Source organism: Ursus arctos, unplaced genomic scaffold (assembly GCF_023065955.2).
Source record: "Ursus arctos isolate Adak ecotype North America unplaced genomic scaffold, UrsArc2.0 scaffold_2, whole genome shotgun sequence".
In the NCBI taxonomy this organism is placed as follows: domain Eukaryota; kingdom Metazoa; phylum Chordata; class Mammalia; order Carnivora; family Ursidae; genus Ursus; species Ursus arctos.
Genome location: NW_026622874.1, coordinates 17,148,652 through 17,163,920, shown reverse-complemented (window position 1 = coordinate 17,163,920; position 15,269 = coordinate 17,148,652). Strand labels below are relative to the sequence as shown.

The 15,269-nt window shown below is 35.8% G+C and overlaps 1 protein-coding gene across 1 annotated transcript in view; it reads right to left on the bottom strand.

Annotated features, from left to right (window-relative positions):
* PAPPA2 (pappalysin 2) overlaps positions 1 to 15,269 on the bottom strand; it is a 258,945-nt gene that overhangs the window by 100,192 nt on the left and 143,484 nt on the right. The window lies entirely within an intron of this gene.

The window sequence follows — 15,269 nt, the reverse complement described above, 5'->3', positions numbered from 1 at the left end:
TGTGTCACACTATTTTTACACTTCTCAGTCCCCCATTTTTAAAGTAAGAGTTCCCTTCTCCTTTGCTTTTGAGAAAAATATGGAGTAGGCATAGAAAGATAGCTGAGGTCACACCAAAAATCAAAATTAGATGAAAAAAAGATAACTTTCAGCTACTGAGCTTTTCATCTTTTTCTGAGGTTTTGTTTTGTTTTGTTTTTTACCTCAACTGTTCCTTTTTTCACTTGGACCTGTCTTTCTTTAAATTTCTCAAGAAGATCACTGAAAGAGATCATTGTTGGAGACAAGAAATCGCTGCATAGCCAGCCAATCTTATCTCCAAAGTGGGAAGAAGAGGACAAGAGTCACCAAGCTAACATTCTGTTTGAACTGTCATAGTTCAGAACATAGCTCATTCTTCCCCATCTTTCTGTCTTCCCTCTAAACATTTTATCTGAACCTCTCACTGAGTATGTGGACCATGACAGGAGACGCAACTGTAGTGTCTCTTGTTTCTGAGACTAGAAGCCGTGAAACTGTTTATTCTCATGCATTTCTACTGGTGCCCCAAGAATATATATACCCTACCCTACCCATGGCTGAAAAATAAGCCAACACCGAGGGACAGGAAATTCAGTTATTTATAAGCAATATCTCTAGGTGCTTAGGCTGATTAACAGTAAAAGAGTCTTTCAAAGCAAACTATGGGAGTTTTGTCCCTGGAAATCCTTCAATATAAAAGAAGACATCTTCAAGATAGGGAGATGACCTGGAGAGCTTATTTCCCACACTGAAATTATTCGATGTAGTAATTCTAGTTTTGTTTTACACCCTTTAGCTCAATATTACTCTCGTTTCCGTTCAGAGTAAATCTCTACCTTACCTGGTATTACGTGGTTGCTACATTATCAGATTCTGGAGCTGGACCTTACAATGTTCTCTGCCTTTCTGTAGCTTTTTATTGGTTCTGAGGGTGACAAAGCTCCAGGAAAACTATCCCCAGGGTTAAAGAAGGGTGCATCTAATGGGAGGGACCTCTTCTAAAAATGGAGAGGAGAAGGGTAAAACATGTTTTCCATTTTACCAAGAATTCTTCCTTGTGTGCAGGCTGATTTTTCCTGAGTCTTGGTGGTGTGTTTATAGTGTGTCCGTTTGCACTGCTGGCTTAATTAGGGTGATTTTATGATTTGCAGTGGTCAATGCAACACAGCTCTCCCTTCTTCCTCTCCCCCTTTGAGGGAAAGACCAGCCACACTCTCTTTTTACAGTGTCTTTTTCCCCTCATTTCCCCTCTTTGAAATAATAAATATTCCTTTATAACTTAAGAAATATCCAGACCCATAGGTTACGGCTTGCAATACGAGGTCCTTTGTCCCTGACTGGATGAGGGCTAGACATGAAACATACCATAAGGTAACCAAGAGCCTAACGCAAAGCCCTCAACTGCAGCAGCAAAGGACATCAAAGTCCCTTGGGAACTCCCACAACCTCTTCCTTTTGCTATACCACAAAAGAGACCTGAGTACTGGAAGAAAGTTCTGGGGTGTTTCCTGAGCCAGGAACAGACGGAGTCCAAACAAGTACACGGTGGCTTTACCGCAGTAGGCCTCAGACTTGAAGAGTGGGGTGGGTTCAACAAGGAACAGGAGCCCTCAGTCTTCCCACCTTCTGTTGGGCCCCAAAATAGACACCACCCACCTGAAACGAACTAGGAGGGGTCAGTCTTATGATGGTGTGGATTTCTCTATCCTGAGGGCCCATGCCCAAAACCTCCAGCTCATTTTGCATCTCCTGGCAATGTGCCTTCTTGCTCTAAGGGTCTTTGAACCAAATCCCTTTGAGCCTTACAGCCTGCTCCTGGTGGCATCGTCTCTGTGCCTCGATCTGTGGGAAAGCGTATGCCAGGATTTCTAGGCCATGGCTTAAGCAGGAAACCACAGGTAATACTCACAAAAGAAACACAGGCCCAAGAATATTGGGAAACATAAAGCAAAAAGAGACAAGGGTTTGATCAAGGCACAGGATGCCGAGTCTGTAGCATTTCCTCTCACAGTGACACAGGAGACGTAAACCGAACTTTGTTCTCAGCCGAATTACCAAATACGCCCCACAACAGCAACGAGATACAAAGAAAGTATGAACTCTCATATGACTTTTGGAGCCTCCAAAGCAGAGACTAGTTTGAATCCACGCATATGTGCATAGCCAATCTGAGCCAGGGTGAAAAGAACCAAGTAAGTTCACCATTCTGGAGAGAGTGTTGGCCAGGCAGAAACCTCGGTTTGACTCTTAGCTCCATCTCTACTAACTGGTTAAGGCTGAGGAATCCATCCCTCCTCTCTGAGCCTAGGGTTCCTATTTTGCACATCTGAAACACAGACATACTAACGATTTCATGAAGCTAGTATGAAGATTAAATGAAATCAGTGAAAGCACATAGGACAGTGCCCGTCATCTAGTAAGAATTCAATGTTCATAAATTAATTCACAAAATAATTCTTATTTCCAAAGAGCAATATTTTTTAAAATTTTGTTTACACTTCAGGAAGACATGGGTGAAGAATAAAATTTAAAAATTAAGCACAAACTGTATATTTTGGTATACAGAGAATTATGCTCTTCTAAAACCTATACAGTAAAAAATTTCACCTATGCTGTTTTAAATCGGCATTTGTAGAAATGTGAATTTGTATTCCAGGTTCTACATCTAGAGACACTGGCAATATCCAAGGCTTTTGGTATAGAATATAGCTCTTGTTTATAAATGTACTCTATGAAAAATATATTTTATATATGTAACTCTTTTAACAGATTTTCAGAAAATTCAGTTCAATATGTGTTCATCAAAAACCTACTTTTGTTGTACATATACAGACAAAAAAACTTCTAAAATTGATGGTATAATTAGAATGCTGAGTTTATTCCTTAAACAAAGGTGATTATTTTTATTGAAGTATAATTAACAGTGTTACATTAGTTTCCAGTACAACTGGATTCTACAATTCTATGCAATACTCAGTGCTCACCACAATAAGTGTAGTCACTGTCACCAGACAACATCTTTACAATCTTATTGACTATATCCCCTGTGCTGTACTTTTCATCTCTGTGACTTACTCTGTAACTGGAAATTTGTACCTCTTACTGCCCTTTATCCATTTCACCGGTCCCCTCACTCACCTCCCCTCAGGCAACCATCTGTTCGTTCTTTGTATTTAAGAGTCTGGTTTTTTAGTTTGTCTCTTTTTTTCTTTTTGTTCATTTGTTTTGTTTCTTAAATTCCACATATGGTATTTGTCTTTGACTGGCTTATTTCACTTCGCATTAAACCCTCTAGCTCTATCCATGTTGTTGCAAATGGCAAGACTGCATTCTTTTTTATGACTGAGTAATAGTCCATCATATATCTCTATCTCTATCTATCTATCTACCACGTCTTCTTTATCCATTCATCTATTGATGGACACGGGTTGTTTCCACATCTTGGCTATTGTAAATAATGCTGCTATAAACACAGGGGTGCATATATTTTTTGGGAGTTTTGCTGCTGCTGTTGCTGTTGTTGTTTTGCTTTTGATCAAAGTAGTTATTTATTTATTTACTTTGGATTTTTTTAATTTTTTTAATTTTTATTTTTTTATTACGTTATGTTAGTCACCATACAGTACCATTAGTTTTTGAGGCAGTGTTTTCATTTCTTTTGGGTAAATACCCAGTAGTGGAATTACTGGATTGTATGATGTTTCTATTTTTAATTTTTTGAGCAAACTCCATACTGTTTCCCACAGTGTCTGCATCAATTTGCATTCCCACTAACAGTGCACGAGGGTTCCTTTTTCTCCACATCCTCGCCAACATTTGTTATTTCTTATCTTTTTGATTCTAGCCATTCTGACAGGTGTGAGGTGATACCTCATTGTGGTTTTGATTTGCATTTCCTTGATGATGAGTGATGTTGAGCATCTAAGATGACATTTTTAAAAGTTATTCTTCCCACAGCTAAATCACAGCTATTTTGATCTAATATTACAGCCCACACTATTTTCACTTTACACAAAACACACCATGAATTTTATGTTCCTGGATATAAAAGATAGTTATCGGCTAGAACAGAGACTTGGAAACATGAAGTGCTAGTTATTAAACCCATGCCACTTTTGCCACTACAGTGCGACACTTCTCTCATCGACACACCAAATGCATCATGTGAATAGCTTCCCCTTCAGGACGGAGTGTCAAATGCACCTCCTGGGGTACTCTTCAGATCTGAAATGAGCAGCAGGCATGCTCCAAGAGAAAAATTCAAGGTGCTAAGAGGTCAAAGGGATTGTTAGCTTCATGTGCCATGTTTTATTATTTGTTTTAACAGGGAGATTGCATTCATGTATTACGTTGACAATATAAAATTAATTTGAACTTGGCTCTTATGAAGAAAAACAATAGATAGATGTTAGAAAGGAGACAGAATCTTTTAGAAAAGCAAGTGATTCTCAGGACTGAGGAATGGTCTCAAGACACAGGATTGCCAGTGAAATTAGCTCATTGAATCCATTGCAAAATACTGTGAAAAGAGAAATACAGATTGGAGAAATAGATAAATAGATAGACAGACAGACAGATACTGACTGGCATACAGATGTGGAAAACCAGTCCACCACACTCAATGGCTTTTTTATCCAAAGCCTGCACATTAACTACTGGATGGAACTTCTGGCCACTGGTGAGGGATAAGATTGAAAGAATGTTTCCCTAGTGAAGAACTATTTAGGCTTAAGAAATCCCTCTTCACTCTGCCTATGGGGTACAGACACGCTCACTCAATATACTCCCAAACCAAGTATTTCAACTTCCAGGTCATCCTTTGTGGTGGTCACTGGATAGCAGACCCTGAAACTATACCACAAACTTGAAAAGAATCTTTTCTGAGGTTTTAAATGCTTTTGGTTAGTTATTGGTTTGTTATTTTTTTTGGTGCCTTTCCATTTTCACTCATCTATGGCACATGCTGATTTCAGAGAGAAAGGGAAGGCCCTTGAACAGGAGAAAGTGGGCAGACACTACATTCTCTCTGTATAGCACTTTACAGTGTGCCAAGCATGATCAGATGTCTTGCTGGAGTCTCCATAAAGTTCCTTGGGTTTTTATTCCTATATGAGATTTATACTATAATATCTCCAGGATACAAGGGTTATATTATAGGGGTAGAAAGTAGGTTCTGAGGAGCTTAAGTGACTTCCTCTAGCAAAATACTAGAGAGGTAGGAATTTGGGTTTTCCAACTTCAAGTTGTGTACTCTTCTGACTACCCAATGGTTCTTAATTTGGGGTGAGCACAAAGTCACAGATTCCTTAGAAAATGTGTTGACACTCATAACCTCTATTTCCCCAAAAATGAAGTCACATAAACACGTAAGCATAAAAGCTTCATACAATTTCTAGGAGCTAAGTGAACACTTTGAAAGCCATTTGTAATACAATTAGGGGTCAGCAGAAATCAGATTAAGAATGCTTGCATTATTGGGGTCCCTGGGTGGCTCAGTTGGTTGAGTATCCCACTCTTGATTTCAGCTCAGGTCATGATCTCAAGGGTCCTGAGATTGAGCCCCATGTCCAGTTCTGCGCTCAGCAGGGAGTCTGCTTGAGGATTTTCTCTCCCTCTCCCTCTGCCTCCCCCCACGTCAAATTAATTAGTTAATTAATTTTTAAAAAAAGAATGCTTGCACTATTGGTTGAACTATATGCCTTTCCTGTAGGTGAAAAATTATCAAATATTTCATATGGTTCACCTAATAATATTGCTATCTCTGTAGACTTCAGAAATTTGACAAGGCAGAGATTAATTCTCAACGTTTCAGGGGACCTTACCTGACGTCCAAAACTAATGGAGGAAGGGAGGCTCTGAGGCAACTAGCCTCTTGCTATTGAGCTGTCTCAGTAGTCTCCATACTTGAGGATGTAAGTCAAAATGGGGAAGGAGTTTTGAACCTGGTTTTACTTCCTGTCTCCCTTGGTATTAGTAAAAACCCAGCTGATATCCTATGTTATATTCCCTCATAGTATAAGTAAGGCTATGAACATCATGAGTTTATGTGATTCTCTTTTCAGAAGACTGAAATCAAGTAGTCATTTTGTGAAATGAAGAGGGAACCATCATTATGACCCCCACCATCCAGGGGGAGACATTTGAAAATATATGACTCAGCAAGTCAGTGGAAGGACTCAGATCAGACTCATCTTGTTGTCTCAATTCCTTCTAACAGCATTTCCTCATCTGTGATTTTAGACACCAGGGCTAAGTCTGCAGAGGCTCTGTGTTAGAAGAACTTGTAGGACCCAGAATGGGGCTTAGAAAGAGGCAAACCAAATCTGTAGCAGATACTGCAGTGTGGGGGTCCACTGTGAGATCTGGGAGACACTGTGAGACCCTTTCCTTCATGACTGAGCACTCAGCCCACAGCAAAGTCTCCTTCTGGAAACTGCCCTCTGAGGAAGACAGACTCCAAAAGCTCATGCCACTTCTCTGGAGAAACCCATGTCCAGGGGCCTTTTGATAGCAGTGAGCACTGTACAAGGTAGGAGAACTCTAGAGGCCAACCCAGCTCCCTGTGGGGTGATGATGCCTTCACCTGGCTGTCTCACAGCCCTTCTCTCTTAGTACTCCCTTGGTTCTTTCATTCCCTCACAGGTGTTGATCTTACGGAAAGTCCTCAATAAACTTTCAGCATGCAAATCTTCACCTCAGAATCTGAATCCTGGGGACATTCCACACAAGACAAACTCTGAGAATGAGGAAAGGTATTATGGAATATACGGAGAAGGCTTTCTTGGGAACAAGAATACATAAGTGAGAGGATGAAGGAGCACACTGCAGAGCCAGGCAAGTTTCCCCCACCTCTGGTTGAAAAACATTGCTATCCCAATTATTCATGAAACTTAGGGTCAGCTAAGATGTCATGTCTAGAGCCTGCAAAAGCTTCCACATAAAATAAATAAAAAGTTATATTAGTAGCAATCAGCTAGGAAAGCGGAAAATGAGTGCTTTCCCCTCTAGGGATAAACTGTTGAGCCACTGGGAGATGGAATTCCTCTTTCAATGCACCAGGCTTGTTTTTGGTGGAAATGAAAATCATATATACATAGTCCCTTTTGCTTTTGCAGGATTCCCAGGGAATGTAGGTATTCACATAGGTTAATTTTCTAAACAGAAGATTTTCTTTTGAAAGGCAAGAAATTTTTAGAAATTTAGGTGATGTGTATAGAAATAATTCCAATACCTATTATAAATGCTCCTGCCCTCTTAACCGGGGAATACTGTACTTAACGGAATTTTCACTTGGTAAATTGGAAGCATCACTTTGAACATCAGTTATTTTCCTGAATGCTAAGATAACAATCCTCGAAGGCAGTGCTCTTCAAACTTTAATGTACATACAGACTGCCTGAGGGTCTTGTTAAAATGCCAATTCTGATTTAGTAGAGCTAAGATTCTGCATTCCTACCTGGCTCTCAGGTGATGCTGATGCTTTTGGATGCCAACCACATTTTGAGTAGCAAGGTTCTAAAGGCATCAGTAGATATACTTATCTTTGCCCTTAGTATTTGATAGCCTACTATGACTGCAGTTCTTTTATTATTCATATTTATTATCTCGTTCTTTTTTAAATTCACCATCAAGCTGAAATTATAATACATAACTGAAAGGAATCATCTAGTCCAAACACCTCATTTTAAATCTAAGAAAATTGATGTCCAAGAGGGTTATATGATTTATATAAGGCCATTTGACTGATTAATGGTAAAAATAGGGCTTATAATACTGTTCCTCTGAATATAGGTCTTCTCCCAGTTTCTATATCCCCTACTAATTTGCTGCTCCTTTTCTATAGCAGATTGAAAATTCAGATCATTAATATTATTACAATTCTAGGTAAAGTAAATAGGCTTTAACAAAGGGTCCTGTCAGCTTTCCTAAGAAACAAAGTAAAAAAATCCAAAGTAGTGATGGGACTTGGTGCTTTCTATCTATGAGCTTTTTCTTTCTTGCTAAATTATGAAATCTGTTCAGTTTTCTGGATGGTTGAAGTCATCTCTGAATAGAGGATTAGTATCCAACTGATTAAATAAAAAAAGAATTATAAGTTTTGCCAAATTTAGCAAAAACTACCAAAACCAAACAAGGTACTTATTTAAATATGAATATCAGAGAAACAATAAATATTTTTGTTTAGTATAAGTATGTCTTGAATATAGCACAGGACTTACTTATACTAAAAAATTCTTCACTGTTTATTTGAAGTACTTTTTTTCTGCAACTTAAAGTTGGCGAGATATGAGAATGCACAATTTTTTAAAAATGAAGAGATAAAAGAAGAGCAGAGAAATAAAAAAAAAGGAATGGAAGAAAGGATTTTGTAGGTGTTCGTAGATAAAGAAAAGTAGAGAAGATGTGGTAAAAGTGGTAGATACTTTAGGAAGCTAATGGAGAGTACATTTCTAATACAGACTGGACCTTAATTTCTGAATGAATAAAGACTCTTTCTTTAAGTGCTTCTAATAAAATGTAGGGCCAAGAGAAGAAGAAAAAACCTCTAAGAATGACGGAGCTGGCACAATAAAAGTTGTTATCCTCTGAAAACTCAGTGGTAGAAACAAACAAACAAAATACTACTAAAAGTTTCTGATTTTAAAAAGAAATTATGAGTTATTACAAAATACTTAGGGCAGACTGACAATGAAAGCCCTATGTGTCAACAATTACTGACTACAATCAAAGCAGTACCTAGAGGGAAAAATTAAGGAACAGTGAAAACAAATTACCCAAGTGTTTGACACAAGAAGCTAAAAGGGAACATCAGTGTGAATCCAGAGAAACAAGAAGAGAGAAAATAATAAAGATAAAGATAGAAATCAGTGAATTGGAGAACCACGACTAGAATGAAGAGAAAAATGAACAAATAAAAATTGTTCTTTGAAGAAACCTAGGCATGAATAATCAAGAAAAACAGGAGAAATCAGAAGGCTTAAAAACACACAATATAAAGGGAGTGGTAACTATAGCTGAAACAGAGATGAGACAAAGTAAAAATACATTATGAAAAACTATCAGCACTAAATTTGAATATGTGGAAGAAATTAGTAAATTTATGGAAATATCAAATAATCCAAAATTGGAAAGGAGAAATTAAACATATTAATAAAAATCAAAGAAAGTTAAATGACAAACATAAATCTTTCCTCAAGCAAACCCCAAACCCAGTTGGTTTTACAGGTGGGTTCTACTAAATTTTGAAGGAACGGATAATCCTTATTTTATACAGGTGGTTTCAGAAAATGTAAGAGGGAAAACTGCCCAATCAACTTTATGAGGCTTGTGTAATCTGAATATTCAAAAAAGGAATATATAAACTAATTCCATAAATAAATACAAATGCAAAGATCCAAAGCAAAAGATTAACCAATAAAATCCAAGAGCATATTTAAAATTTAGTATCTAATAAGCAAGTAGGTTCACGCCACAAAAGCAAAAATGACTTGATATCTTAAAAAAAAAAGTCTATCAGTATGATTTCAACATAATGACGGATCAAAGGAGGAAAATCATACCAATTGACACAAATCAAGTGTTTGATTAAGTTCAGCTCACATATACCAGTATGTTTTTCAAGAGGCAGAAGAAATGATCCAAGGCTTATTCTAAAATTTATATGGAAAAATAAGTGTTCAGGAATAATGAATAGCTAATTTGATTTTAAAAACTCAAAAAAAAAGTGGAAGAAGGTGGGGACATGCCCTACCAGATATATCTAGGTAGTAAAAGTCATAGTACTAAACACAGTGTATTGCTGGTGCAGGGAACATGAAAATAGGTCAATGAAATAGAGCAGAGTGTTAAAAAAAAAAAACAGATTCAAGTCTATTCCAGAAATTAGTATATAATCAACATGGCACTGTGAATCATCAGAGCAAAGACAGAATGTTTTAATGGTTGAGATTAGAAATTGACTTATCATATTTAAGGGGAAAAAAGTGGAAACCTATCTTATTCTATATACAAAAACAAATTTCAATTATGTTAAACACTAAACTTCAAAAGGCAAAACTACAAAACTAATATAAGAAAACAAAAAATATTTTTGTAATCTAAGAAAAAACTAATAAATTTGTCCACGTTGCAATTAAATAAAAGAGGAATACTAACTGCCTGATAATTATTTTTGTAAAGGGGACGCTCTACCTCACTAACAATCAAAGAAAAAAATGCACAATATAACAAGATATCACTTTGTTCCCATCAGATTTATTAATTTTAGGTAATTGGATAATATTATGTTTATGCAAGGATATGTGGAAATGGGTGCACCACTCTCATTTGTCTTGAGAGTATTAAGTCTAATTTCAAGTCCATATCTATATGTATGTCTCTATCGTTTGGTGTATTTCAGGGCCATCTTGTTCCATTAATTTGTCTATTCATTGATATTTTAACCGTTACAATTTCATGATGTATCTTGGTATTTGACAGAGTCAGGCCTCCTTCATCACTAAACTTTGGCAGAATTTCCATTAAAAACATTAAAATCAACTTTGTAATTCTTTAAATGTTTTTTGTTAGAATTTTTGTTGGGATTATGTGAAGTTCAGGATTTAGAGGGAATCGACCCCCATATGATACTGAGTCCTCCTATATAGGACCAGTTTGTGCCTCTGCATTTATTCAAGCCTTCACTGTGTCTTCATATAGATCTTTCATTTTTCTTTTTTAACATTTATTCCTAGATATTTTACTACCTTGACTGGCATTATAAATGAACTTTTTTCTTTAATCATATTTCTCATTGATTGTTGTTTAAAATTAGAGAGCATATTTGCTTTCATCTTAATTTTGTACTAAACCATGATACCAAATGAAATAATTTTCAGGTTGTTTCCTCTTTTCAGATATCAACTCAATTTATGAGAAAATAATTTGAGTTTTACTTCTCTCACATTTTAAATTTCATAAAGTATAGAAATCAAAGTCTAGCACTGGCTGCTTTTTCCAGATAAAGTAAAATAACAGTGGTGATATAGGAATTTCTTTCTACTTTACTGATTTCTGCTCTTTTCTGTTATTTCCTTTATACTTTTACTGTGACTTTAATTTGATCTTTTCCTAATTAAGGTAGAAACTGTGATTATTGATTTTATACTGCTTATTTTCCAAATATAGGTATTTAAAACTATAAATTTCCCGGGGAGTACTATTTTAATCATATCCCATAAATTTTGAAATGTTGTTTCATTATCATTCAACTCAAAATGTTTTCTAATTTCCCCCATAAAACCTTCCTTGACCTATGGGTCATTTAGAAATGTACTGCTTGATTACCAAGAAACTGGAGATTTCCTAGACATACTGTTATTCATTTCTTATTTAGTACTGTTAAGGTCAGAGAATGTGCTCTGTATGATTGCAATCATTACAAATTTATTAAGACTTGTTTTATGGTCTAGTATATACCCTATCTTGGTGAAAGTACCATATGCATTCTGCATATGTAGTATTTCTACAAATGTCAAAGTAGGCCAAGATACTTGAGAATGATCTTCAAATCTTATATACTTGTCCTGATTTTTTTGTCTACTTGCTATCTCAATGACTTAGAGAGGATAAAAATCTCCAATTATGATTATGGATTTGGCTATTCGTCTATTAGTTCTATCAATTTTTAATTCATTTCTTTTGAGGCTCTATTCTTAGGTGCTCCAATTTTATGACAATTAAGATTGTTCGGCAGTTTTGATAAATTGACCTATTTATCATTATGAAACATCCCATCTTTATCCCTGCTAATATTCTATTTTATCAGATACTAGCACAGCACAGCAATTTCTTATGCTTAGAGTTTATATGGCATATAATTTCTCTCTTTTACTTTGATTCTGTATGTCTTTGTATTTAAAGTGTGTTTTCATAAACAGTATATAATTGATACTTTCCATCTTATGTAGACGGACAATCTCTGCCTTTTACATGGCATTTTTAGATAATTTGCATTTAATGTAATTAATAATACAGTTGGTTTTAAGTCTATCACCTTGGTAATTGTTTCTTAGCTCCTTTTTTCCTGCCTTCTTTTGAGTGAGTCAAATTATTTTATTATCCTATTAATCTTCTCTTTTCACTTTCTACCTATAGCTATTTGTATATATGTGTATTTTTTAAAGATTATTCTGGAGATTATACGTATGTCTAACTTATTACAATCTACATTCAAATAATATTACTATCTCATAGGGTAAGGATCTTACAGCAGTATTACTCCACGTACCACTTGTGCCTTATGATAATATGTATTATTTCTTCACAGGAGAAATCAGTCAAGCTGTCATTGAGGTTGCTCAACTCCCCTTTTCACCCACTCATGCTTCCTTCCCTAGATGTTGATACCCAGCCCACTCCTTAATGAACATCCTACATACTAAGCTTCACCTTAATTTTAGTATATGTGCTGCCAAAGCGAGCACCTAAGTTCCATTTCAGAATCTACTTCCTAGAGGATCCAACCTGCAACAACCAAAGAAAATGGCCAAATCTCCCCATCTTTGAAAAATTCCTTTTGATGTGGTTTCCACTCAAACTACAGTTCATCTTTTATAAAGTTTTGCAGGAAGAGGAAGTTTGCAGCCTCTGTTCACCTCCCCTTTCAATCTAGCCCAGCCCACACCTTATTAATTAATAAGCTACCTGGAACAGAGCAAATCTCAATACATGTGTTTCTCCACAACCCCCACTCCAAGAATCTGGTATCACAGATTCTTATCTTTGAAATCCAATCAATTAAATATGCAATGCATTTTCTGTTGAAGATTCATATGTAGTGTTTGGCTAGTTGAACCCACACAAAGAAAAGAAGGAAATTAAGGTTTACAGGCTTTAGGTTTTATGTAGCAAAGGTTTCTAGGAGTGGTCCATAATTTATAACTGATGTTTTCAATATGGCATTTAAAATACTATAAGCATGTGGAGGTTTCTATTAGGATTTCTATCCAGTCCAGCCTGAGTGAGACCATTCCAAATTTGGGGCATTTTAGAACATCCATGAAAATAAACATGAGCATATGATTTTGCATATGGGCTCCCTGCGAAACCAAACAACAGATACTTATTGGATGTCTGCTTCTCAAATTGCTTCATTTGTTGTCTATATTGCTGAGATTCAAAGCACTTTCTAGGAGGAATCATGCCTTCTCTTTCTTTCTCTATCCTTCAATGGCACCTAGAATTACAATCTGCACTTAATAAATCCTATGAACTAGATCCATAGGTACATCATCTTTGAAGAATTTAGAAGAAATCCAACAAAAGAAGACAAGAAGACTTTCCTCCCAATTCCACATATGTTTAAATTTGCTTTCTTGCTCATGTCATATTCTCATGTTTATCCCCAGTGTTCAATTCTGGGTTTGGCCCATCACAGGTACATAATGAATACTGACTGAACAAGGCAACACAGTATAAAAGAATAAACATGGGGTCAGAGTCAAGTAGCATGAGTTTGACCTTCAGGTTTACCATTTTATTCTTGAGTGACGTAGAAAAAGCACTTTGAGACTGGTTCTTATTTTTCTCATCTATAAAACAGGAAGACACATACTTTAGCCAAACTCATAGGCTATTGTAGGGATGAAATTAAAAAGTACATGAGAATGTACTTTGTAAACTATAGGATTTTAAAATGTGCTTATTATGGAGCACCTGGGTGGCTCAGTTGGTTAAGCATCCAGCTCTTGGTTTCGGCTCAGGTCATCATCTCAGGTTCCTAGGATCAAGCCCCATGTTGGGCTCCTCAGCAGGGAGTCTGCTTGAGGATTTTTCTCCCTCTCTCTCTCTACCCCTCTCCATCCTGAAATAAATAAATAAATCTTTAAAAAATAAAATAAAATAAAATGTGCTTATTACTGTAAATAATAAAAACCTTTTATGACATGTAAGAGAAAGTTTGTATATTCTGGTCAACTGGATCGAGATTAGATAAAACCAAGGAAAACTAAGAGAGACAAGTTAACTCAGTAAAAGACTGAGGACTAAAGTGAGAAATTTGTTGGTTAAGTAGCATTTTAGTAAATGAAGGATTTTGGAAAGATATTTTCAAGGCTAATGTTTTTCAGTATAGTTGTTTCCCACTTGTGCAATAAACTTGTCTCTGATCCACTTTATACAAATTGTGTGTGTATCAAACCAAGATTAAACTAAAAGAAATAATAAAGAGTCAAAAATCTTACAGTCTTCAGAAAACTTGGGGAAACTGCAATGAGCTTATTTTTAGAATTCACTCCCTAATTAATTGGTATTATGTGGATTTGTGAAAACTAAATTTTATTAATAGGTTTGATATATTAACTTAACTTCCAATTATATTAGGGATTTTTTTCTTATACAAGGACTATTACCACTAGATCACTTATAGTAAGAATAGGGCACATACCTAAAATATAATGGTAGCTAACTGACATACATTAAAAAAATTCCAGTTGGAGACTTCTGCTTACAGCTGTGAGGAAGTAGCTTATAATAGAACAAACACTCCTGAAAAGAATAATTATAAAATATGAATAAAGTAAAAAGAATAATGTTTGGAGACATGTGAAAGCAACCACAGCAGTCAGGACTGAAAAGACTTGAAAAGGAAGGAACCACATTGAAGGGAACCTCATATTCTGTACCACTTATGCTAATAAGGCATTTTTCAAATTCTAAGCTCTGTAGAATAAAAGTATAAGAAACAAGGCAGAAATTGGTGGGTGAGAGTCTAAAAAGCTAAGCAGTTTTTGGCAGACATATACTGCTAAGGAAATAGAAATTGTACTTCAGAGAATATCAAGATGGAGGGCCTAATCCAAGCTTTTAGTTGAGACCCCTGAAAGGCTAGGGCTCAGGAAATAAAGAGAAAAATGAAATATATCAGGACTCACTAATACAGAAGCATAAGCTTGAGTCATCTTAATTACTGATTGGATTAAGGTGTCCTTTCCCAAATCTTATTACATGTTTTAAAAAAAGTAAATGATCTTGAAAGGAAGATAGCATTAGCAATAATCTCCACAATCTCTATAATAATATTTATTTAAAACATTATACAGTATGAAAGTAGATGAGACTAAATGAATGAAAATAAAGAGAAGAAATTGTCAACATCAACAGATCTCAGATTACCAAGATACTGATATCATCAGACACAGACTTTTACAATTATAGTGATTAATGTATTTTTTAAACAAACAATAGGATAGAAAATTTCAAAGTGAGAA